This window comes from Macaca fascicularis, chromosome 12 (genome assembly GCF_037993035.2).
Source record: "Macaca fascicularis isolate 582-1 chromosome 12, T2T-MFA8v1.1".
NCBI classification, from domain to species: Eukaryota; Metazoa; Chordata; class Mammalia; order Primates; family Cercopithecidae; genus Macaca; species Macaca fascicularis.
The window spans coordinates 109895504-109923025 of NC_088386.1; the positions used below are offsets into that span (position 1 = coordinate 109895504).

The 27522-nt window shown below is 35.0% G+C and overlaps 1 protein-coding gene across 4 annotated transcripts in view; it reads left to right on the plus strand.

The window, feature by feature from the left end:
* SPAG16 (sperm associated antigen 16) overlaps positions 1–27522 on the plus strand; it is a 1157251-nt gene that overhangs the window by 748900 nt on the left and 380829 nt on the right. The gene's annotated exons all lie outside the window — the stretch shown is intronic.

Consider the following 27522-nt stretch of genomic DNA (forward strand, 5'->3'; position numbering starts at 1 on the left):
CTTATGTAGATTTGGTAGAGGAAACACTAAAAATATCTCTTATCAAATGTTCTATATCATACGTTTCTTTTGAAAATGGTGCCTTTTTTGTTTACTATTAAAATGTCACCTTTGATAGAATAATTAACCATATTATTATTTTCAAAATTATCTGCTTACAGCTCACTGTTGGCAAATGCCTATTATCACAAAAATGGTCAACAAATTAGGAATATTTGTGTTTTGAGAAGAAAAAGCATAACTCACATTTAAGGTCAACTTTTCTTTTAAATGCTTTGCTAAAAAATTGTGAAATTTAAATTTTGTGGGGGTAGAAAACAGTTTTTTGGTCACTCTCTGACTTTTTACAAAATATTATAAAGATTCTAATCATCAAAAGACTAGTGTATTAATCTGTTTTCACGCTGCTGATAAAGACATACCGAAGACTGGGCAATGTACAAAAGAAAAAAGTTTATTGGACTCACAGTTTCAGGTGGCTGAGGAGGCCTCACAATCATGGTGGAAGGCAACAGGTACTTCTTACACAGTGGTGGCATGAAAGAGACTCTTGTGCAGGGAAACTTCCATTTTTAAAACCATCAGATCTCATGAGACCCATTCACTGTCATGAGAGCAGCACAGAAAAGACCTGCCTCCATAATTCAATCACCTCCCACCGGGTCCCTCCCACAACACCTGGGAATTATGGGAGCTATTTGGGTGGGGACACAGAGCCAAACCTTATCAACTAGTCAACATAAAATTAACCAACTTATAAATATCCAAAGTGCTTGAAAGTGCCATAATATATTACAATACAAAATTTAAAATAAGCCTCACTGCATTGATTTTATATACTGTATTGCACCTTGCTTTGAACACCTTGATTCAAAGACCTTCATGTTGCACTAATCTTATGCAGAGGCTTACTGCTTTCTCACTAAATAAATGTCCACTACCATCAATTATTAAATACATGATGTCCTAACCATGTGAAGTTAACAAACATATAAAATGATCTTTCCTGTGACAAAACTTTCCCTTTACTATTTCATCTGCCTGACATACCTTTTCCCCTCGTCACCTAAAGAATTTGCATCCATCCTTAAAGGTTCACTTCACCTTCCCTCCAAAGCTCCCCATGCTTGTTCCTCTGGATTAGGTGTCCCAAGAGCAACCAAGAAAACTTTGTACCCCATAGAATTTTGCTAATTATTTCTTTGTAAAGTATTTTAAAATGTTGAACTTGGAGAGTAGAACATTTTTTTCTCCATAAAAAGACAAGCCTTACCAATTAGCTAACATTCTGTGTAATTACTAATGGCTTCAGGAATAGGCTGCAAGAAGATATGCTTGAAAAAAATCAATGTACTTAATTGCATTTTTATAGAACTCTGGACTTATATCCTATATTATCTTGTATTTACATCAGACCATATAGCACAATAGGAGCATGCGGCCATTCTGCCTGGATTCAAACCCCAAATTTGCTGCTTCTTTACAGTGTGTCCTTGGGCATATTATATAAAATATTTTTTGCCACAATTTCCTCATTTGTAAAATGTGCATAGTAGTACTACTTATCACATAAGGATAAAATGGGCATTAAATGATCAATCATATGATGTGCCCAGAAAAGTGACAGATGAGAACTCAGTATCTTTTAGATATTCTTATAGCAGTTGTCATGCCATGTAATTGCTTAGCTATATTTTGCTCTCATGAAACTTGGAGCTTTCTTCTCTACTTTCACAATGGTTGGATAATAGGTGCTCAACAGATGTTAAAGGAAATGAGGGGAAAATGGAGGGTGAAAAAGAAGTGAAGGAGGGAAGGAAGGAAAAAAGAATCTGTCTTACCATGGTGTTTCTTCTAACTCAAGACCTTGTATCATGTTCTTCAGATATACCCTATTTCACTTTTATTTCTTTTCCTTTCTTTCCATTTATATTAATGCCAAGGCACAGTACAGAATTGTTACTAAATATTTAAGAAATACATAAATTATGCAATTTTGTTTCTCCAAGTTATTACCAAATTCTGTCCTCTTCCTTCTTTCCCAATAATGACATAGCCTTCCTTCTCTGCTACTATAATTTGACGACATGAACCTCATCAGACATTTCAAGTTATCTTTCAGTCAGTCCCTAACAGTGCGTCTGACATAATTTAATATTCCCCCTTCTCAGTTATCCCATTTTATTTTGCCTTTTATTTCAGACAAATCTCTTTTCCCCTCATGTTTTCTCTGGGTATCTGTGTAACTTCCAGTATGTTATCATTTATGTCCAACAGGCCTTTATTTTCCAAGTAACTTCTCTCACTTCATTAAAAATGTAGTAGGAGCTGTGTTCTAAGAAAAGTTACGCTGATTAAGATGGATATCATGCATTTTCAGAGTAGTATTAACAACAAAAGTAAAAAATACTGATTTTCCACAAACATGACTGACTGGTTTTGCTTTCATATCTTTCCCTAGAGGAATAGCATTTGAGTGGCTATCAATTGCTTCTTAAGGCATTCATTAAAAAAAAAAAAAAAAAAAGAACAACTTATATGTGTTTTCTAAAATACGTAAGATTTTCAGAACTTACAGTCGTATCATTTAAATTTGCCATTAAGTTAAGGCATACGTACCTAGGTTTTAAGTTAGTATAGACTATAAATCAGATGTTTTGCTTTTTAGGTAGAAAAGCATTTTACCCAAATAATCTAATTGTTTGAAAATTAAAAATAAATATTTTTAACACACAGTAAAACCATTGTATCTTAAATAATAGATCAATTTACTATGCTATAAGGCTTTCAAAGATTGTTATTTAACTTTGCTAAAACTGTTGTGTATCTCATACCTTCCACATAAAACCTTTGCATACACGTCACAATATCATTCCTTTCTTCTTTTCCTTGCAGTTACTATAAATGGTATTACACTGGCTAGCAGCGGGAAGACTAGATTTTCGTATATAGGTATCAGCCTTTGAAAAACTATCATGTTCAATAATGGCATTAATTAATTTAATTAATTCAATTAATTATAATGACTGTGTATGTCCATTGAAAAATAAATATAGATTAGCTTTATGAGATTATTTTAATTCTATGAGAGGTAAAAATAATTTATCCTTAATGCATTTTATTTAGGTTTCATTCAATAAAGATGTAATGTAGAGATATGGTGTTGGATGAGATAAAAATAAGTAAAATTCCCAATCAATTATTTAGAATAACTTAAATATTCTTAATACTCCTGTCATAGTTGAGACACCATGTTGTACTGTTTTGTTTTTATGCTGAATTTTCTGGTTTGGAATGAATTCTAGGATCATTGGAAGGAACAAGCGAAAAGAAAATACTAGATACAGAAATTCATCTTTTGAATAAAAGTAATATGGGCTAAATCATCTCAACAACTTTTCCCCATAGGCTTACTCAACTGATTTTTATTCATTACTGAAGTGGCTTCTTTGTAACAATTTTAGAGTAATTTATTAGGACAGAAATTATAATCTAGAAGGGTATGAAATTTAGGTATAGTAAATATAGATGATTTAATTCCTTTTGTATTCCTTAATAATATGTGTAATAAACATAAAATAGCTTAAATGATATCTAATGAAAATTGAGATCAATTATGTTCTTAGGGAAGAATAAGACAAATGAATTGTAAAACATAATTACTTAATTCAATATTCTTGTAAAAGTTATATAATACATTCTAAAGTTAGAGATATTTGTTTATTTCTTCTTTAGAATAGTATCAGTGAGTATTTCTTCCTTTTATTCAGATTGATGTGAAATTATATGAATAGAAGGTTGATAAAGAGCTAAAACCAAAGATTGATGGAAAGTTGAAACCAAAGGAAAAGCATGCATCTACCTTTTTAGGTGTGATAGAATCTAGATCTCTTAGAAAAACTATGTTTTTTGACTTATTTGAATTAAATAAGGAATAGGATTGTCACATACAAATATTGAAGGTAACTTAATCATAGAGTATATTTGACCAACAGGAAACCCCAGTGGATTGCCTCCAGTCTTTTCTGCCTTGAGCATAATAATGTAGAAAAATTATAGATTCTGAAGTCAGAGAGATTAGAGTCTGAGTCCAAGTTTTTTAAAGTTCTTTTACCACCTGGTTGTGAATTTTGAGGCATAATATTTAACACCTGTACAATTCAGCATTCTCTATTTAAATGGGAATATTAATTAAATCACAGTATTAGCACTGGGAGTATTTATTTGGAAATCAGAAAGGGTCAGGTTTTTTTTTTCTTTTTTTGGTAGCTGAGAATGTTAGGGACAAGTCTTCTCATGATTTGTAGTTCTGTCTCCTTGGTTGATGGGTTAAATGATGCTTAATGAAATTGAATAATTCCATTGAAAATTGCTTTACCCAGTGTTTTGTGTGTTGCTGTCACTTTCAAGAAATCAGTGACTATAATTCATTGCATCAATTTGTAATTCCACAGTCTGTATAGTGTTTATTTGACCCATTTTACTTGTAGTCTCTTAATTTTACTTCAACATATAGAAATGACTTAGAAATACGCTTGTCACTATTTTTTATTCTTTTATACATTCAACCCATTAAAACTTCAATAGTGATGGCTTGGATGTACTTTAAGATAGTTTTAACTTCAAATTCACTGTAGTACCACATGTTAATTATAATTTTTAGATACCACTGATGAAACTAGAAATTAAATGCAATATTTTTGGCAAGTGTTTCTGGCATTCTGCTGGGGTTGTTATTGTGATCCATGTAAGGTAAAACAACACCTCTTGTTATATAGATTTATAGCACCAGAAAATTATTAGCAATTGATTAAAGTACATTTATAGTGGTTAACCACTGATGCACCATATAGTCATGGTGGCTTTTTTTCAACCATTTGGTGTACTCAGGCATTTCATTCAATAAAGAAAATAGTGTAAAAGAAGACAAACTGCCTTGCATACCCTACTGTTATGATACTTGTGCATTCTATATATAAAGACAAAAACCTTAAATTTAATAATATAACAAAATTAAACTATAAACTTCTGTAAAAGATTTACGAAGATGGTCATTGGTTGTTTATTTGACTACCCAGCATCCAAGAAATATTCTTTTGAAGGGAAATTGACAATGTAATAAATTTGGTAAGAGGCAGGGCTGAAGAAATATCAGCAAATAGAAAATAATAAAGATTAAAGCATAATTTAACAGGGGAAAAAAAGGTAGAATTTGTTTGTCCAAAAATAGTTTCTTTAGAAAAGCAACAACAAACTATACCGAGCATTGCTTGGCCTTACTGTTAGCATCTTCTTATAATTTCTACATTTACAATAACATATATACATACATGCATATATGTACATACACATGTTATATATATACACACACACAGAAACCATATATATATAAAATTAGTTTAGAACTAATAAAAATGTCATAAAGTTAGCCTAGGAAAATTCAATGGAAAAACCAATAGCTTCTTCTTTGCTGACAAAACAAAAACAAAAGTTAAAAGTCCAAATTAACAATATCAACAAAAATGTACTATACACACAAAAATGTTTGTGTAATATAAAAGAATAAATCTGCATAATAACAATGAAATGCATAAATAAATATTGACACATGTGTAAAGACATGCCAGGTTCTTTCATTGAAAGAGACACATTTCTTTATAAACTAATATATAGGTTTAATGAAATTCCAAGGAGATCCTAATAATGTTTCTGCTTTGGGTGTATTTGGTAAACAAAGTTATTCTAACCTTTATATCTCATTAGATAATAGCAATTGATAAGTAGAGCTGGAGGGAAAAGATTCATGAGAAAGACTAGCCTACCAGTTATTAATCTATAAAGTTACCCTACAACAAATATTGTAGAACTGAGGAAAGATTGATAACCCAATCAATGAAATAGAAGTTAGAGCCCTTAAACAGACTCTTAATTATGTACTATACAATATAAAACCCTTTATTTCAAATCGTAAGTCTTCTTGAGACTTCTTCAATAAATCAAAGTCATCATTTTTTTCCCTTCAGCCTTTCCCCATTTTGACTTGTTGCTGATTCTCAAATCCCTTTCTATCTAAACCTTGTATATCTTTTGACTTTGTATATCTAGTTAAAGTTTCATCTGTTTCAAAGAATCTTTATTCCACTGTTTGATGAGTTTTGATTTTTAATATTTTTCATTATTACACAAGTAAAACACTATTCAATGTAGGAAAGAGTAGACTTTAAAAGTACTTAAAAACACACCCTAAAAATAAATAATGATAAAATATTAGTATGATAACCTTTCCAATTTTTGTATGCTATAGGTAAGATTTACATTTAAACCTTTCTATTCATAATAGCACACTATAAATATTATAGAAGTTAATTCTTCTTTACTGAATAACATACCTTGAAAATTTTTTAAAATATTATTGTATAAGCATTCTCATTCTTATTATCAATGTATTATGCATATATTATAGCTAATTATATAGATGTATCACTGTTTGCTTGGACAATCTCTTCCTATGAATATTTGAATTGTTTCTAAGTAATTGATCATCTAAACAAGAATGCAGAAACGTCCTCACAGGTTTATTTTTTCAAGTTTTTCAATTCATTTCACTGAGATACATTTATAGGTGGTATAATTTGCATTTTAAAAAAACATTTAAATCATACTGATAAAGGATCTATAAGATCCTTCCTAGCTATATATACTTTATATACATAAGATGATTCCTAGCTAAATACACTTTCCAGAAATCCATCATGTCCACTTTCCCCCATTCTTACCACTTAAGTTTTAGAAGTTAGAGAAGATAAAACTATCTTGTCAGTGTTTTAGTATATAAGTATTAGGATTGTTAGAATGTTTTATATTATTATTAAGCATAATGCTACCATTGACATTAGTTTCTATATCTGTAATTCACATTTACATTATTTGATGCAGGATTTTGGACAGTTTTTCAAATTAGTATGGTAATCTGGTTTATTTGTTTTGAAATTCACACTAGTTGAAATTTTTGGCTAAATTTTAGTTATTTAATTTTTTCTGTTTGTCTTGGAAAATCGAGTGCTTCTTGGAATGTATTGTGATTGTCTTAAAGGTGTAATATATGACTAAATGTGTTATTTTAGTTAACTAATTAAAATATATATTTGTAAAATTACCCTTTATTTTCCCGACCATCTTCTTAACTGTTTTCCGGAATTTTTGGCATCTGGGATTTGCAGCACACATTTTTATGATGTGTGGGATTGTGGGGAGCTAGCATACACCTGTGTCTAAATTCCTTTACTTGGGTCCTCAGTTACACTGAACTATCCATGCCTTTTCTGTATTTTCTGTATTCCCTGGAATTTGTGTATCTAATTATAGGAAAATGGTGGTGAGTTTGTGATGAAATGACATAGAATAACAAGAAGCAGAACTAGTCTATTGTATGTCTTGGATGGGCTCATGATATTTGAATCACACTGCTGTCAATGTCTTAGTTCCTAAAAGCCACAGAACTCAGGATCACTGCGCAGATAGATGATGGAGCCTTTTCCCAATTGGTTACCACTTCATGAAGCAAAGCTATGGCTTGACATACTAAAGCATGAATAGAATTCTCTACTCAGCCAAATTGGGAATTAGGTTGTCTGTTGGTATTTTTTAATGTTTGTATGCTTTTGTCTCTTGTATCTTTGTGGATGATACATATATCCTAATACTTAGTTATAATTTCGTAACAAATGCCTCAACCCAAGATTTTAATTTTGATAAAATTAAAATGCATTTGATAAAATTTTAAAGGATATTTAAGAGTATTCTTAAATAAGAATCCTCTATATCTCTGATGTATTAACATTGAAATCACTTGATCTGAAATCCTGAATAATTTTACTGTTTACTATAGTATGTGTGAAAAAAAAATTATTTTGTGAAAAATGTGTGTATGTGTGTATATATTTGTGTGTGTGCATGCGTGTGTATGCATTGAATGATTCTGTTGCACTCAGTATGATATTTGGCCCAAATCTTTACTGTTGAATGTAATATGATCAATCATTCAACACATAAGTACTGAATGCCTAACATATAGCAGGGATTATTCTATGGATACAATTTTTTTTAAAGATAAAATCTCTGCCTTTGGGGAGACTTTTGGTAGAAGGAGAAAGATAAGAAAATAATGAGTATGTTAGATGATACATGTTATGGAGAAGAAATCAGGATTCAGGGAAATAATGTAAGATATCTTTTGCTGGTGGGGAAGAAGGATGTTGTAATTCTACTTAAGATGCAGTTAGAACAAAGTTCTAAAGAAGGTTTGGTGGGGAGCCTTACCAATATCTGGGGGAGAGTGTTCCAGAGAGAGAAAACTGCAAGTACAAAAACCCGGGAGTAGTAATGTGCCTGGTATGTGTTTGAGGAGCAAGCAAGGAGCAGCGGGAGTGGATGAGTGAGGAAAGAGGGGTTGGAAAATATAAAATGAGGCCAGAGAGTGTTGGTGGGTAGGAAGAGTGGGACAAATTCTAGGCTATTTTGATGACTGGCGTTTACTCAGGGTGGTATGGGAGGATATTGGAGGGCTTTGAGCAAAGAGGTGCATTATCTACATTACCTTTTATCATACTAGAGGACAGGGAAAGGGGAAAGCAATTGTGGAAGCAGAAAAATCCATTGTGGCTATTGTGATCCATCTATGCAAAAGATGACAATGGATTGGACCAGAATGATAGCAAAGAGGAAGATGTGGTTAGAGAAAATTAAACACACAAAAGAAAAGAATGTGGAGAAGATAAGATGACTAGGGACTTGGAAAATGTGGAATTGCCCCACAAACAAGTCTTACTCAAACTTAACTCTATGCCTTTCCCTACTAATCCAGCCTTCAAAGAGGAAAAAATTACTCAGTCACTCACAAAACAAAAATGAATAAAACTTGAGATCTAATACATTTTGCTCTTAACAGCTGTATGCAGGTATAATTGATGTGGTTTATTTTTTGAATTGCACTTGTTTAATATATACAATTTGATGAATTTGGACATATGCATAAACCTATGTGGAATATCACCACAATCAAGGTAATAAATATATTCATCACCTCCAAAAGTTTCCACATGTGGTATTTTAGCGGTAAGAACAAATCAACATGAGATGTAGTCTCTTAAGTGCACAATACTATGTTGTTAACTTTAGGCACTCTGGTACAGTAGAGCTCTAGAATTTATTCATCTTGCATAATGGAAACTTCATATTCATTGACTAACTCTCTATTTCCCCCTTCCATGGTCCTGGCAACCACTATTTATTTTTTCTTCTTCTGTGACTTTGACTATTTTAGATACCTCATCTAAGTGGACTCACTCAGTATTTGCCTTTCTGAGGCTGGATTATTTCACTTAGCATGATGTCTTCCAGGTTCACCCATGTTGTCCCAAATAGGATTTCCTTCTTTTTTATGATGAAAAACTATTGCATTGTATGTATATACATATGATCCAGCACTCCCATGTTCATTACAACGTTATTCATAACAGCCAATATGTAGAAACAACTCAAATGCCCATCAGCAGATACTTAGATAATCGCACTTTTATTTCTTACTTTGACATTGTATATTGACATTGTAAATAGATCTTGTCAATTAATATTTTATGTATATGGTATAAATAAGTACTAGGTTTTTAGTGCCATAGTTAGAAATGTGAGGTCCATCTGAAATCAACTAAAAATGCAAAGACTTCTGTTAATAACATGTCTTTCAAGTTAATTTGAGTCTATGAGTCTTTACTAAATGGCTCTGTGTTCAGAGATGATGAACTTACAGCAGATTTGATTCCAAAATAAACCTAGGAGACGGTAACAGATGCCATTGATATCTCTCCCCCTAACCTCACTTTTTTCTGCGGCTGTACTGCAATTCCTGGGTCCCTTATCCACTTCCCACCTGAAGGGTTTTCATCTGCATCTCTCTGTTTCTATGCCTAAGGTAATGCCACGGCTTACTAGGCTCAAGTTTGAGGAAGTTAATGTCCCTGGGGACAGGTAGAAGTCACTGGATAAATAGCTCAGCGTTGTTGTCTCTCAGTAGGACAGTTGTGAAGCATGTTTTATATGATTCTTCAGGGAGTCTCTGTATTAGTTTGTTCTCACTTTGCTATAAAGAACTACCTGAGACTGGAAGACCTTTATGAAGAAAAGAGGTTTAATTGACTCACAGTTTTGCAGGCTCTATAGGAAACACAGCTGGGGAGGCCTCAGGAAACTAACAATCATGACAGAAGGCAAAAAGGAAGCAGGCATATTTTCACAATGGTACAGCAGGAGAGAGAGAGAACCAAGGGGGGAAGTGCTACACACTTTTAAACAACCAGATCTCATGAGATCTCATTCACAATCACTGGAACAGCAAGGGGGAAGTCCACCCCCATGATCCAGTCACCTCCCACCAGGCCCCTCCTCCAAAACTGAGAATTACGATAACATGAGATTTGGGTAAGGACACAGAGACAAACCATGTCAGTCTTCAATAAGGCCAAGTCCCAGTTGCTCATAGTGTTGCCATAGCATACCCTTTACTGGCTTTTGCCCTTCTTTATTTCCCTGTTCCCCTCCCTTGCATGCACTTTCTGGTTCACCTCCCAAATAAATGAACTTCAAAGTATTTGCCTCAGGGTACACTTGGGGTTCCCACATCAAGGCAGGCAGAGACACTTTAATGAAGTTGCTCATGTCTGGTTGACAAAACAAAAGGCTCAGGAATCTTCCTCAGGAATTAAGCAAAGGTGATTGGTAGCTCCATCTGCTTTGTTTTACCCCCTCTTTGCCCTTATTGGTCTCACTGTGACCAGCATCACAGAAACAAAGGGTCTTGAGCTGGTACAGCTCAAAATGGTGAATCTGGTGCTGTTTCCATAATTAATCATTTTTGTCAATAGTTACAAGTGAACACAGCCATGAAATGCCGAATGTATAATAGGAAGCTCAAAATTTATGGGTATATTGAAGAAATGTAACGATTGCCTGTATGAATAACAAAGGAGCAGGAATACAGTTTCTCGGACATTAGGATCTGAGTTTCTGACATCTAGAATAAAGTTAGGAAGAACTTACAGTGCTACAATAACTTAAAAGATGCCACTGGATTTATAGTTTGACTGAATTCTAGGGAAATCACCTGCTGTAAGGCCTTGGTAAAGATCAGATTCAGAAATTATTTTTAAAAAGAAGAATTTGGAAAAGATAAAGTAAAACCCCAAATTCTATATTAATTTTTTATGTAGATTTACTTTGGAGGTATACCAAGTGTTTCTGACTTGGAAAAGTTTAGGTGCAAAGACTATGGATGAGCAAATGTTCAATGGTCCTTTTCTTTCCCTCTTCTGGCATAATCTAAGCCTCAGGAACAGAAATATCCATAATCCATAAAACGCTTTTTTTATGTTATACAAAGAATCAGAAAGACACTACTCGCTTAGAAATTCAAAAGACTGTTAACAGAGAACACACACATCTCCTCTGACATGAAAATTTTCAGATAAACCAGGCAGCAGAGAAAGACAAAGTCAGAAAACGTTTATCATTTTCTTGCACTTATAGGAAACATGAAATGTTTTTGGTCAAAGCAGAGTGAACCAAATTAAGGTAATAATGTGTACTAACTAATAAACTGATAAAGTAAGTGACAACTGCAGCAAATGCACTATCACTTATTTTTCCCCAAGATTCCTGTCATTATTCTTATGGTTATGTGGGTGTGGGCAAGGGGAAATAAGGCCCATGTAAATAAAATGAAATTCTTTGCTTGAGAAATTTATATTTTTGTAGTTGAAAAACATATATAAACATGTTCTTTCAGTACAGTGTGAAAAGGGCACTGGGTTTATGAAGAGTTAGATGCAGATAAGTGGCGTGATCTGATTATATTTTCAAAGAATTACTGTGGCTTTCTTGCTGAGAGGAGACTGAGAGAGGGCTGGAAGACAATAATCCTGGCAGAAGAGTTTGGTGGACCGGGGACAAGATGGTAGCAATGAACTGATGAGATCATGACACAAAAAGATTATGTTCAATCATTCATGCCTTCATGCATCCATTCATTCATTCATTTAGACATAGGTCCAGTCTTACCAAAAAGTTACAAGAATAACACAACAGACACCTCACCCAGATTTCCCAAGTGTTAACATTTTACTATATTTGCTTTATCTTTTTCTCTCTTTCAGAGAAAGAAATAGACTTATATTCCTCCAAAATATTTGCATAAATTGTAGGCATGATACCCCATTACCTCTAAATACACCTCAAATATACCAGGGTATAATATCTAAAAACAAGAACATTATCTGAAACAATCATAGGAAAATTATCCAATTCAGTTTTAACACCGATAGAGTTATCTAATCTACAGACCTTTCTCAAATTTGTTAACCTGCCCCAATAAAGCCTTTATAACAAATGAAAATCCATAATCATGTATTGGATTCAGTTAGTTATCTTGTCTCTTTAGTTCTCTTTAATCTGGAATAGTTAATTTCTCTTTCATTGTGTTTCATGATATTGACATTTTGGAAAAGTACAGGCCAGCTATTTATAGAATGTCTCCCAATTTGTGTTTGTCTAATATTTCTTCTTGTTTACATTCACCTTATGCAGGTTTAATAGAAATACCTCAGAAGTGATGCTCTTTTTAGAGAATTTTATATCTGGAGGCACATGTCGTTGATCAGTGTCATTAATGGTGATGTTAACTTTGATCACTTGGTTATGGTAGACTCTGCTGTCTTTCTGCTGTAAAGCAGAATATTTAACTTTGTAATTAAAAAATATCTTATTATTTTCACACTATGTTAAATATCCCATGTGTTCTCCAAATTTCACCTATTAGTGTTGCAGGATCTTTGGGGCATTGCTTTGCCAGCTGGAAACCTCCATGGCCAGTGGTGCCTTTGCTTGAGTTTTGCTTGGGCCTGCTGGGCCAACTCAGCCTGACAGGCTGCTGTTAGTTCACACCTCCGGCCTGGATCCCATGCCTGCTAAGGGCAAGTGGAGCAGCAAGGGATGTATGTGAGAGAGACAGCATGGGGTCTAGTCACTGTGCACAGCCAGGCACGCTGGCTGCGGTGGGGTGGGCAGCTCCAGGCACTGGCACAGGTGCTGGCTCCCTGTGAGGCTGCAGCCAGATCAGACATCCTGAAAGCAGCTTCCACAGCTGGCACCCCAGAATGCTGCAGCACCTGGAAGCTTTAAGATGCCAGTAACTGCAAAGCCCCATAGAGGGTGTCACGACCCTGGCTTGAGAAGCTCCTAGGTCTGGGCTCTCCAAAGGGCTGCAGATCTTCTCTCCTTCTTTTTGCCTGCAACATGACAAGCAAGGGACATGTTTCAGCCTTGCTTGTGTTACAGCTCTTTCACCCCTGCCATTCAGCAGGTCCTGAGTTCTTCAATCTGTGCCCAGGAAGAATGAGGTATGTGGACAAGTGGAGCTGAATAATTCTATTTTTCAAGTGGAGGGTGGTGAGTAAGGTGAAAAGGAGCTTGATTGTGTGATATAACAGCTCAGAGGAGACTCGCAGTGGGTAGCTATTCTCCACAGCTAGGGTGTCTCAACAAGTATTCTGCTCTCAGGAGAGAGGAGACCTTGGGGTGGGTAGCTCCTCTCTGCAGCTGGTTGTCTCATCATCTCCTCAACTCTGGCTGAGTCTGGGGCTTTTATGGGCCTCAGAGGGGAGGAAGTGCATGCTGATTAATTTATAAGCAGCCTGAATAAAGCACCGCAAGTTCCCACTCTCGTCCATGGGACCAGCAGCCCAGCCCCCTAGGCTTCAGGCCCTCCCTAGCTCAAAGATGGGACTTCACCAGGGACCTGGCCCCTTATGCCCAGAAGCCTGTCTGCTTCCTGCTGCCATTGATGGCACCCAGGCCACTCATGCCAAGAGACACCTGTAGGCCAATGCCAAGTTGCCCTCAGCAGCCCCTCAACCTCCCTCCCATGCTTGTTGGTGCCCAAAGTCCAGAGGGGGCCGAGGCAGCAGGGGCCTGGTGAGTCAGTGCTGCCTTGAGTGTGTGCACACCCTGGCAAGCTGCAACAGTGCCCAGACTCAGCCCCAACCTTGCTCCAAGATTAGAGTGGGCACCAGGAGCAGGAAGAGGGCAGACGGTGGGAGCAGACACCTCTGAGCCCATGGGGGCAGGGGTCCTTCCTGTGCCCCCAAGAGTGCAGAGCTGCCCATGTCTGCAGCCATGGCTTGGGTGGCTGCAACTGTGCTCTTGCCTGCTTCCAGACTCCAAGAGCACAGGGAGGCCCACATCCACAGCCATGGCTGGACAGTCATGACTGTGCCCAGGGAGCACAAAGTTCCTGCCTTGTCAACTCAGAAGGGGATGGCACTTCTGCCTGTTCCCAGATGCTGCCAGCTCCATGGAGTGCACAGCCCTGGCATGCCTTCCCCACTTCAGTCTGTGTCATGCAGTGGCCACTTTAGATTAACCACCACTGCCATTACTAGTTTAAACATCCATTGATGATTGTCACTTTCCTTGATTATTACCAAGATGGTTGTTATGATTTTTAAATTACATCATTTATTTTTATTATTTTCTACCAAAAGGAATCGCTTTTCCTTCATCCTAATTTTCATTTATATCAGTGGATTAATGTATTTCTGTTTTGTACAATAGGTTATAATTCTTATTATCATGATTTATTTGAATGTTCAAATTGTCCCATTCTTGGCCAATGGAAATTTTTTTCAAGTAGGCCACAGTTGCCCTTTTGACATGAACCATAATTCTTTGAGCACTGTCCTGACTTCTAGCAGAGTGTTGCAGGGTCTTCCTGTACTTTCCTTGCCTTAGCACTGGAATCAGCCATTTCTTCAAGAGACTCTGGTTCCTGTCAGTACAGAATGGTATTAGAGATCAAGATCAGGGTTCTGTCTGTAACGGTCACCACAGGGGAGTCGTTGCCTCTAGGCATTGTTAGCATTAATAAACAAAGCCAGAAGTAGAAAGATAACTGTGTATGACACTCACTCACCCGTCTCTATTTATTCAGCTAACTAGCTATGTTAAAAACAATTGATACACACTGGTTTCTCTGATTCCATTCCAACATAGCAGGATAATTCTATTTTCTCCCTTTTTATGTTTATAACTGTCCTCTCTACCAGTGACAAACAACTCCCATTATCTATAATATATTCACTTACATGTTTAATTTTATAATGTACAGAAAGTAGTGTCAGTATTACTAACCCAGGCATCTAAGAACCGAGGCCTACTCAGTAGCATTCAGTATTTATTTAGGGTTCTTTTTGTCTTTAGCTGGAAAACGTATAGTCCAACTATGGTTAGATCTTCTCCCACTACTTCTTAGTGTTATTTACTCAAAGTATTATTTATTTAAAATATGCTGGATCATTTGTTTCTGTTTATGTTCAATTTTAGAATTTTTTCACTCTTTGTTTTTGTTTTATTTACTTTTTTTCTTTTTTGTGTCTGTGAAATATTAATATTCTAAAAGTGAGACCTACATTAAATTCTACTTTCAACTAAATTATTTCCTTTCTTTTCTTATCTTTTAGTTTGATTTCTTTATATATTCATGTATTTTTAAGCAGATAATTTAATTCATTTAGGCATTTTCATTTATTTTTATTGATGAAATTTTTGAGGTTAGTTTCCTTTGATCACTATTTTATGTGCCACAGATTCTCATATAGAGATAATTATATAGTACATTACTTTAATATGCACACATGTGTATGTTTTTATTATTCCTTGTTTAGAAATTCTTTACATTTATTTTGTACTTTCATATTCACCCTTGTTTAATAAAAGCTATATTTGATTTTTTATTCCAGTCATATGACCTTTTACCTTTTTTATTTTAAAATCTGTTTTTTGTTATTAGAGATTAAATTGTAATATTTATAATTATGAAATATACATATGTAACTTACTGTATGATTACATTTTAAGAATGCTCAATGAATGTTTGAGAAGAAGATATATTCACTATTACTTGAGGGTAAAGTTCTGTATGTATTCATAATATCTACCTTATTGATTAGGTTTTGTAGGACTCCTATATCCTGTCCCGTGTGCACTTGATTGATCTTATACCAATTCTGATATCTTAACATCTCCTAGGCTTGCATGTTTCTATCTGTGTCTTTTTGAATCTGCTGTAGCTTTGCTTTGTAAAAGTGTCTGCTATGTTATTTTGGTGCATAGATATTCATAGTTGTCATATCTATTTTGTGAATTCAGGCTTTTAACATTGAAAAGAATATTTTTTCCCTACATTTAATGCTTCTTAGCAAAGTTTAAACTTAACTTTGATACCAATATTGCTATTGCTTTGTTATTATTCCCAGAAGCCTGGTGTGTGTGTGTGTGTGCGTGTGTGTGTGTGTGTGTGTGTGTACGTCTTTCTATTTAGCCTTTCTGAATTATTTTGTGTATGTTCTGGATGCAGAACATATTGGGTTTGTGAGGCAAATTGAAAATAATTTTCAATTATTGCTTTGTGAGTCAAATTGAAAATAATTTCCTTCTAATGGATGTGTTGATCTTATCTATTCACATTAATTGATGTGCTAAGTGTTTAATGGCAACTCTGTCATTTTGTGTAATAATTATTATGTCTAATGTGTTGTATTTGCTGTGTTTCCCTATACAAAGTGGGATATTGACCTCTTTTATTCCATTTTGCAATTTCTTTGGGTATTTAGGAAAGACTGTACTTTTGTTCTAGCAGTCCATTTTTAATTCTTTTTACATGTTCTTATTCTTTTAGTTTTGTTTTAACATGTTTCTGTGTTGTTTGCATTTTGAATGATGTATTTTAACTCCACACTATTACCTACACAGCAACTTCCCTATTTTCTCTCTTCTGTCAATTTCAGTTCTGTTATTTCTACTTTGTTAGAACATATAACACACACTATGTAGCATATAACATAAAATATTACTCCACTCTCAACTTTATCTTTTAGTCTTAGATTTACAATTACACATACTAAAAGCTTACCGTCTGTAATACTGCTGAAATTTCTCAATTCATTTCTTTATTGGATTCTGTGGCACTTAAAACTGTTTTTCCATAACAGTGATCCTTGACTGACCACTTAACTGGCTATAAAATCTTTCATTCATACCATCTTCCCTTGAATTATTTGAAAATGCTACTCCTCTGTACTTTATTTTGCTTTGTTTTTGTTTTTGGCAATAGAGAAAGAGTTTAATAGACAAGAGACTGGCCACACCACGTTGAGATAGAGTTATTACTCAAACAATCTCTCTGAGACTTTACGGGCTAGGGTGTTTCAAAGATAGTTTGGGTGAGCAGTGGGGGTGGTTAGGTGTGCAGTCCAGGGGTGCTTGTAGCTGATTGGCTGGGGATACAGTCATAGGGTTGTAGAAAATGGCCCTCCTGCACACTCAGTCATTTCTGGTGGGGGTCACTGGAGTGGTTAGTGGGTCCAGGTGGAGCCAATGGTTGTCAGACATGGAAAAAACCTGAAAAGATATCTTAAAGGGCCAAGCTTAGCTTCTACAATAGTGATGTTATCGGCAGGAGTAATAGGGGAAGTTGCATAGTCTGGGAACTCCAGAATAATAGCTGGCAATTACTTATGTCTACATCTTAGCAGAATTCAGATCTTTCTATTCTCCTAGCCTGGTGGTCTCTTATTTGCTTTAGAAAGGTAGTTGAATTTGAGGGAAGGACTGTTATCTTTTTTTTTTTTTCCCCATTCTTTTAAACTTTTATTTTAAGTTCAGGGGTATAAGTGCAGGTTTGTTTCATAAGTATACTTGTGTCATAGAGGTTTGTTGTACAGATTGTTTAATCACCCAGTTATTTAGCATAGTATTCATTAGTTATTTTTCCTGATCCTCTCTTCACTCCCACCCTTTACCCTCCCAAAATCCTCAGTGTGTATTGTTCCCCTCTATGTGTGCATGTGTTCTCATTATTTAGCTCCCACTTATAAGTGAGAACATGTGGTATTTGGTTTTCTGTTCCTGCGTTAGTTTACTAAGGATGGTGGCTTCCAGCTCCATCCATGTCTCTGCAAAGGACATGATCTCATTATTTTTTATGGCTGCATAGTATTCCATGGTGTATGTGGGGTACCTTATTTTGTATGTAGAATTTTGGAAGTCTGATGCCAACTGTTCATCATGTCATTGTTTTTATATATTTTTTTATTTGCTAAAGTCTGCAGATTTTTCTTCTGTAAAAATTTGGTATTTTTACTTTAACATCACTTTGAACTGATCATTACTAATCAATTTTCTCTGCTACTCATTGAGCCCTTTCAGTATATAGATTCATGACTTCTTTTATTTCTGAAAGGCTGTTTTGAATTGTTCTTTCAAAATTAATTCTTTTCTATTATTTTACTTATATTCCTTGGAGATTCCAATTATAGTAAATTGGATCTCCTTTGCCTGTCTTCCATTTTAAGCACTTTCTTTCTGAGCCTTTTTGTTTATTTTATTTCTATTTTATTTGTTGTTTTTCTATTTTTTTAAATGAACATTACACTTTTATTTGAATATATTCTTTCTTGAGTATCTTGTAATTTACTTTTTCTGATATAATTTTGTCTTTTTAAATCTTTTGTTTTCTCTTTTTAGTGTTGGAATTTATGGTTCAAGTTTTTTGTTTTTCTTTGCTTTTGCTCCATATCTCAAACTGGTTGTTCATTAATTTAGTTTAGAGTATTGTGTTAAAATTTTCTTCCTTTTCACTGTTACTTTTCAGGGGTTGCAGAAGAAGGATTTTATCAGCTGAATTGTTTGTATTCTCATTCTCTGATTTCTTTTTGTAGTTTTTAATAAACAAAGACTCTTTTTTTATTACTGCATTTGTACTGCATTTGTTATATAATGCATTTTAATGGCCTAGATTGGTGATTTGTAGTAGTTTTTTTTTTTTCTTTTTTAAATCATGGCTCAAAAATGTCCTATGTTGTCAGTGTGAAAAAAGCATAGTTTCATTACAAAGTGGACTTTTTTTTGAGGGGAATATTTTATAAGGGACTAGGTTATTAGTCTTCCAATTATATTTTATATTCTCTTATCTTGCTCAGACTAAATTTCTCTCTTGCTTCTTTTTCACTTCACCATATAATGTCCAAAGGGCACTTATTTCTTCCTTTTGATTCTCTTCTTGAAGACTGATGCCAACTTCTTGAAGACTGGTTCCTTGAATACTGTATGCATATTCTTTCCCTGTGATCACTGCTCTGATCTAGATTTTTTCAGTGTTTTCACACACACAGGAAAGATGTTTTCTGAAATATTTTAAACAAAATAATAACACCCTGTGGGAGGTGTTATTTAATCCAATTTACATATATACATATTTATATATAGTCTATGTATATATTATATATATATTTTGTGTATATATCTATTGTTTGTGTATACACAAATATATACACAAACAAGTAATAATATATCAAAACCTATCACCTGGAAGTTTTCTTTTTCTTTTCTTTTCTTTTTTTTTGAGACAGAGTCTTTCTCTGTTGCCCAGATGGGAGTGCAGTGGCATGATCTTGGATCACTGCAACCTCTATCTCCTGGGTTCATGGGTCCAAGTGATTCTCCTGCTTCAGCCTCCCAACTGGCTGGGATTACAGACTTGCACCACTACGCCCAGCTAATTTCAGCTGGAAGTTTTCTAAACCTTGGATAACAAATTAAACTTCACCCGGATACATATTAGTTTTGGTGCAAAAGTTATTGTGGTTTTTGCATTAAAAGTAATGGGAAAAACTGCAATTACTTTTGCCCCAACCCCAAAATTTTATCCCATGAAGAAGTAAAAACAAAAACACAACAACAAAAATCCCTTATCTCTGTTTTACAGATGTTTGAGACTTCATATTCTTTTCGGTGCCCAAACAAAATTTCTGTATTTGTTTTACCCCTATCTCATCATAGGAAAAATATTATCCTTTGAATGAGATTCTATAAGAAATAAACATAGCTCAACGTTTCCTAAGATTTAGACTTTGGTGAAGATTTGAACATACTAAATGAATGATGTCTTCACACTTTCTTTTCCTTATTTTTGTGCTTCTCATTCCTGATTTGTGTTGCAGAGTCCAAAAATCTTCTCATTCTAGTACAGAGAACAATGCAACTCTCCTAACAGTCTCCTCCAAATTTATCTACCCAAGTTAAAGTACTCAGCAGTAAAAAAAAAAAAAAAAAAAAAAAAAAAAAACCACCATTGTTAGAGGGAAGTTTTGATGAAATATAGCACATTTTTACTTTGTTAATATAGTGGGTTAAAAAAGGTTTTATGGTCTATGTATTTGTTGTTAACAGAAGAATCTCTTGAGGACAATGAACTAACATAAAAGAATGAATTTTCAAATCAGACTTATAAGAATCTGAGATCTTACCTAATATTTAAACTGTACTAAATAATGTCAAAAAAGCTCATACAAAGTAGAGTGAGGACGCTGGTATACCAAAGGTGACATATCAGATCCTGTCTTTTCACATTAGTCATGCACTTCTGGCCAAGGATACTAGATTAGATCTCTATATGACAACCTTGAGGTCACTTCATGCAGTGGGAACATTTAAATTATGAAACACCTTCATTTAATAAATCTAACACTAGTATAGCCTATTTCACATTTTCCAGGAAGAAGAGCCTGATATATCCTTGTTTCTATAGTTTGCCCTTAGTTAGGACATCCTGTGAAGTACATTTCAGAGATTAAGTCTCTTCTTTCTAGCAAATATCTATAGTCCATTTAACCAAATATCTCACTAGCAAGGAGGTAGAATGGGGTCAGCTGCCAACATTTTTCCCCAGGAGCACTCAATCTCCCAAAACGAAATTAATCAATTTCAGGTGAGCTGCTTTAATTTCTTTCTTTCATTGATTTGCTGTGATTTTCTCTTTTGGATTTTTTTCTGAAACATTGGGTATTAAATACATAATTGTCAGAAAAATTGGTGTAATGGAAATGGGGAAAAAAAAACAGTCATATATTGTGATGTTAGAACCATTCATTTACCTGGTTGCAGTTCTGGTCTATCTGTATATAAATAGCAAACTTCATGCCTTAGGATTCAGTCATCTGAAGAAACAGTGTAGTGGCCAGTTGCTTAGATAATTGATATTATATTCATGGTATCTGAGACGGAATGAACATTTTTCATTAAATCCTGTTGAAGATTAGAAATAATGTTGATAGTTTATATATTTAATACTATATAAGTTTATATATTCATATAACATATACACTTATATATTCATGTAATACACACAAACATACATATACATATACCATATAAGTACCCTTATTCTTATTATAGTAAATCAAGGTTCTATAGCTATATACTACTTAACTACACATAAATTCCTATTTTTTTCCCTGCTCTTAGGTCTCTAATTTTATATAGAGTAAGAATTATGATATATTATTATCCTATTTTCTGAGCAGAGGTGTGGTGGATTATTCTCCAAGGGTCTTCTTTTCTCTGTGTCTTTTATATCTCATGTCAACATTTTCTTGTTGTTTTCAAATTTCTTCCACAAAAATGTAATACAAAGAATATCATAATAGCAATCTTTACATATGCATAATTTTTAATTTACAAAGTGCTAAGAACTATTTCTATATTGTAAATACTCCAAGTAATATATTTTCTAAGTAATAAAATAATTTTGAGAAATGCTGCAAATGTCATGTTCATCTTTCTGTTCATAAAATACTATTCTCTCTGCTACCATGCTGTGATTTCTCCCAGTCAATAGAGCTGCTTATAGACACTCTCTGAAGTCACATCCACCCCTGGACAACTTGGTAGATGGCTTTTAAGAAACAAATGAAACATTATTTGGGGGAAGGTGGAACAATATGGAAGAAAATAATGCTTCATCCCTCATCCCACCCACAAGAACACAAAATTAACAAATATCTACACCAAAAAAAAGCCTTCATCGGAACCAAAAATCAGGTGAGCCTTCAGAGTACCTGCATTTAACTTCATACTGAAAGAGGCACTGAAAAGGATAGAAAAGACAATCTTGAATTGCCAGTGCCACCCCTCCCTCATCCCACTGGCAGAGGCCACATGGGATGGAGAGAAAATTTTTGCACTTAAGAGAGGGAGAGTTCAACAATTGTGAGGCATTGCACTGAACTCAGTGCTGCCCTGTCACAGCAGAAAGCAAAACTGAACTGAACTCAGCTGATACCTGCCCTTGGAGGAAGTGTTTAAACCAGCCCTAGCCAAAGAGAAATTGCACATCCCAGTGGTTGGAATCTGAATTCTAGCAAGCCTTGACACTGTGGGTGGAAGTGCTCTGGGGCCCTAAATAAACTTGAAAGGTAGTCTAGAAAACAAGGACTGCAGCACCTAGGCAAGTCCTAGTGCTGAGTGGGCTCAGAGCCAGTGGACTTTGGTGGCACATTGATCTACTGAGACACGAGTCAGGGCGGTAAGGGAAAGCTTATGCAGCTCCTCCCCCAGCCCCAAGCTGCACAGCTTGTGCCCCAAAAGAGACCCCTTCCATCCACTTGAGGAGAGTAGAGGGAAGAGTAAAGATAACTTTGTCTTGCATCTTAAATACCAGTTCTGCCACGGTAGGATAGGGCACAATAAGAGCTGTGAGACCTCCTTTCCAGGCCCTAGCTCCTGGATGACATTTCTAGATATACCCTGGGCCATAAGGAAACCTGTTGCCTTAAAGAGAAGGACCCAGTCCTGGCAGGATCCATCACTGTTTATTAAAAAGCTCTTGGGCCGTGAATAATCAGGTTGTATGCCATGGGCCTTGGATGACACCCTGAGACTTGCTGGCTTTAGCTGAGACTCAGCACATTCCAAGTTGTGATAACTACGGGGAGAGCCTCTTGCTTGAGAAAGCAGAGGGAAATGTAAAAGCGGGGAGAGACTCTTGCTTGAGAAAGCAGAGGGAAATGTAAAGGGGACTTTGTCTTTCACCTTAGGTATCACCTCATCCCTGTGGGGTAAAGCACCAAGCAGGCTGTTTGTCCTGAATATTCTTGGGAATGCTCAATGGGTCAGTGAAATGATTAAGAAGAATTTAAAATTTTCTTGAAACAATTGGTAATGAAAACACATCATACTAAAATTTATGGGATACAGCAAAAGCAGTACTAAGAGGCAAGTTTATAGCTATAAGTGCTTACATCAAAAAAAAAAAGAAAAACTTCAGACAAATAACCTAACCTAGTTCTTAAAGAATGAGAAAAGTGAGAGCAAACCAAACCCAAAATTAGCAGAAAAGAAATAATAAAAATCAGAGCAAAAATAAATGAATATGAAATGAAGAAAGCAACACAAAAGATCAATGGAACAAAAAGACAGTTTTTTTAAAAGTTAAAATTGACATATTTTGAGCCAGACTAAGTAAAAAAGAGAAAAGACGCAAATAAATAAAATTAGAGTTGAAAAAGAGACACTATAACTGATGCCATAGAAATTCAAAGGATTATCAGCAGCCACTACAATTATATGCCAATAAATTGGAAAACCTAGAAAAAAATGGATAAGTGACTTGACACATACAGCCTACCAAGATTGAACCATGAAGAAATCCAAAACCTAAACAGACCAATAACAAGTGATGAGATCAAAGTTGTAATAAAAACTCTCCCAGCAAAGAAAAGTCCAGGACTCAATGGCTTCACTGATAAATTCTACTAAACTTTTAAGAAAGAAATAATATCAATCCTACTCAAACTATTTCCAAAAATATATGAAGATGGAATACTTCCAAACTCATTCTATGAGATCAGTACTATCCTGATACCAAAACCAGACAAAGACACATCAAAAGAGGAAAGTACAAGTCAATGTCACTGGTGAATATTGATGCAAAAATCCTCAACCAAATATTAGCAGATTGAATTAAGCAATACCTTGAAAAGATTATTCCTCATGACCAAGTAGGATTTGTTCCAGGAATGCAAGGATGGTCTAACATACACAGATCAATCAGTGTGATACACATCAACAGAATGATACTGAATGGAGGAAAACTGAAAGCTTTTCCTCTAAAATGAGGAACATTTTAGAGGATGCCTACTACACCACTGTTATTCATCATAGTGCTGGAAGTCCTAGCTAGAGAAATCAGACAAGAGAAAGAAATGAAGAATATCCAAAATGGAAAGGAAGAAGTCAAATTATCCTTGTTTGCAGATGATATGATCTTATATTTGGAAATACCTGAAGACTTTACAAGAAAACTATTAAAACTTATAAACAAATTTAGTAAGTTGCAGGATAAAAAATTAACATACAAAATTTGGTACCATTTCTATATGTCAAAAGCAAACAATCTGAAAAAAAAAATTAGCAATCCCATTTACATTATTTACAAATAAAATAATATACCTAAGAATTAACAAAAAAAGTGAAAGATCTCTTAAATGAAAACTATAAAAAATTGATACAAGAATTTGAAGAGAATGCCAAAAATGGAAAGATATTCCATGTTCATGGATTGAAAGAATCAATATTGTTAAAATGTCCATACTACCCAAAACAATCTAGAAATTCAATGCAATCCTTATAAAAATGCCAATGAAGTTCTTCACAGAAATAGAAAAAAAAAAGTCCTAAAATTCATATGGAACCGCAAAAGACCTAGAATATCCAAAGCTATTCTAAGTAAAAAAGAACAAAACTGGAGGAATCACATTACCTGACTTCAAATTATATTTCAGAGCTTTGGTTAATCATCACCAAAGCAACATGGTACTGGCATAAAAACAGGCACATAGACCAATGGAACAGAATAGAGAACCCAGAAACAAATCCATACACCTACAGTGGACTCATTTTTGACAAAAGTGCTGCGAACATACACTGGGGGGAAAAAAACTTTTCAATAAATGGTGTTGGAAAAACAGGATATCCATATGCAGAAGAATGAAACTAGACCCTCTCTCTCCCCGTACACAGAAATCAAATCAAAATGGATTAAAGACTTAAATATAAGACCTCAAACAATGAAACTACTACAATAAAACATTGGTGAAAATCCCCAGGACATTGATCTGGGCAAAGATTTCTTGAGCAATACCCTACAAGCAAAGGCAACTGAAGCAAACATGGACAAACAGGAACAGATCATATTGAAAGCTTCTGCCCAGCATAGTAAATCATCAACAAAGTAAAGAGACAGCCCACAGAATGGGAGAAAATACTTGCAATCTACATGTCTGATAAGGTATTGGTAACTAGAATATATAAGGAGCTCAAAGAACTCTATACAAAAAATTATAATACTCTGATTTAAAAAATGGGCAAAAACCTGAATAGACAGGAGGAGACATACAAATGGCAAACAGGTGTATGAAAAGTGCTCAGCATCATTGATCTTCAGAGAACTGCAAATCCATGCTACAATGAGCTATCATGTCACCCCAATTAAAATGGCTTTTATCCAAAAGTCAGGTAATAACAAATACTGGTAAGGATGTGGAGAAAGGGAACCTTCCTCATACACTGTTGATGGTAATGTAAATTAATACAACCACTGTGGAGAACAGTTTGGAAGTTCCTCAGAAAACTGAAAATAGAGCTATCATAAGATCCAGCAGTCCCATGCCTAGATATATACTCCAAAGAAAGGAAATCAGTATATAGAAGAGATTCCTGCACTCCCATGTTTATTGCAGCACTATTTATGATAGGCAAGGTTTGGAAGCAACCTAAGTGTCCATCAACACTTAGGTTATCAACAGATGACTGGACAAAGAAAATGTCGTACAGTTACACAATAGAATATTATTCAGCTATTAAAAAAATGTGATCTTCTCACTTGCAAGAACATGGATGACACTGGAGGTCATTATGTTAAGTGAAATATGCCAGGCACACAAAGACAAACTTTGCATGTTCTCACTTATTTGTAGAAGCTAAAAATTAAAACAGTTGAACTCATGGAGATAAAGAGTAGAAGGATGATTACCAGAGACTGGGAATGGGGTAGTAGATGGGTGACAGGGGGAAGTGGGGATGATTAATGGACACAAAATATAGAAAGAATGAATAAGACCTAGTATTTGCTAACACAACAGGGTGACTATAATAAAAATTATTTAATTATACACCATAAAATAACTGAAAGAGTATAATTGAATGGTTTATAACACGAAGAATAAATGCTTGACGTGATAGATACCCTAATGTGATTATTACACATTGCATGCCTGTATCAAAATATCTCATGTAACTCATAAATATATACACATATGTACCCACACAAATTAAAAAGGAAACAAAAAATCTTATTATTCCATATTGGTGAAATGTAAGGATAATTTAGTAGTTTAGACATCTCCCCTCCCTGCCCTTCCCTGCCCTGCCCTCCCCTCCCCTCCCCTCCCCTCCCCTCCTCTCCTCTCCTCTCCTCCCCTCCTCTCCTCCTCACCTCTCCTCCCCTCCTCTCCCCTCCCTTCCCCTCCCCTCCTCTCCCCTCCCTTCCCTTCCCATCCCCTTCCCTTCACTTTCTGTTTTTTTTTTTTTTTTTTTTTTTCAGGGTCTCTCTGTTGCCCAGGCTGGAGTGAAGTGGTACAACCATAGCTCACTGCAGCCTTGAACTCATGGGCTCAAGCAATCCTCCTGCCTCAGCCTCCCAAGTAGCTAGGACTACAGGCATGCACCATCATGCCTAGCTAATTTTTAAATATTTTCTAGAGATGAGGTCTGCTGTGTCTCCCAGGCTGGTCTCAAATAGTTTAGACATTTTCCAAAGTGAAAATGTGCTTATAGCAATCTGAAAATGCTTATCTCAATTGACTGAAAAGGAACAGTTAAGAAATTAAATGAAGCTTTGTTATATTAAAGGAAGTCTTGATCTTGATCACATGAACCGAAGCACCTCTCCTTTTCTGTCAATATTTGACTTTTAAAATCTGGATTACCCAGACTATAAGCATGAGAGTTGCTTTTTAAAAACTGTCATGCTCTCTGACTTGCAATAATCTCTTGAGCTTTGTTTCAGAAGTGACAGCACTATTTTGGAGAAAATTTTATTTTCTGGAAAAATGAAGTGATTTTTCTAGTTATATATATTTCATTGTAAATATATTTCTAGTGCTAGTTGATGGAGTTTCTGTTGATATAAATTGTGAACTTCAAAATACATGTTTATAAATAAATGTTTTCCATCATATCATATAGTATTATTTTTCTAGTATGTCTCAAAATCATATTTGTGGTTGTACATTCAGTAGGCTCCATGGCAGAGCTGGGGACCAGTGGGCTGCCCCACAGCCATTGTAAGTTTATTGTGAGAAAGCTAGAGGCAGCCCTGGGGACTCCTGTGAGGAGGATCTCAGGAGGTCAGCATTAGGCCAACCTGAAAATAATTTTTGATGGGAAGTTATATATTACATCACAAATTAAAGGGTTAAAGAAACTTTAAAATAAAATTATACCTTCTTATACATTTTATAGAAACGTCATTTGAAAAATACAAAAGAGATATAACATATGTTCTGAAACAGAGTTTCT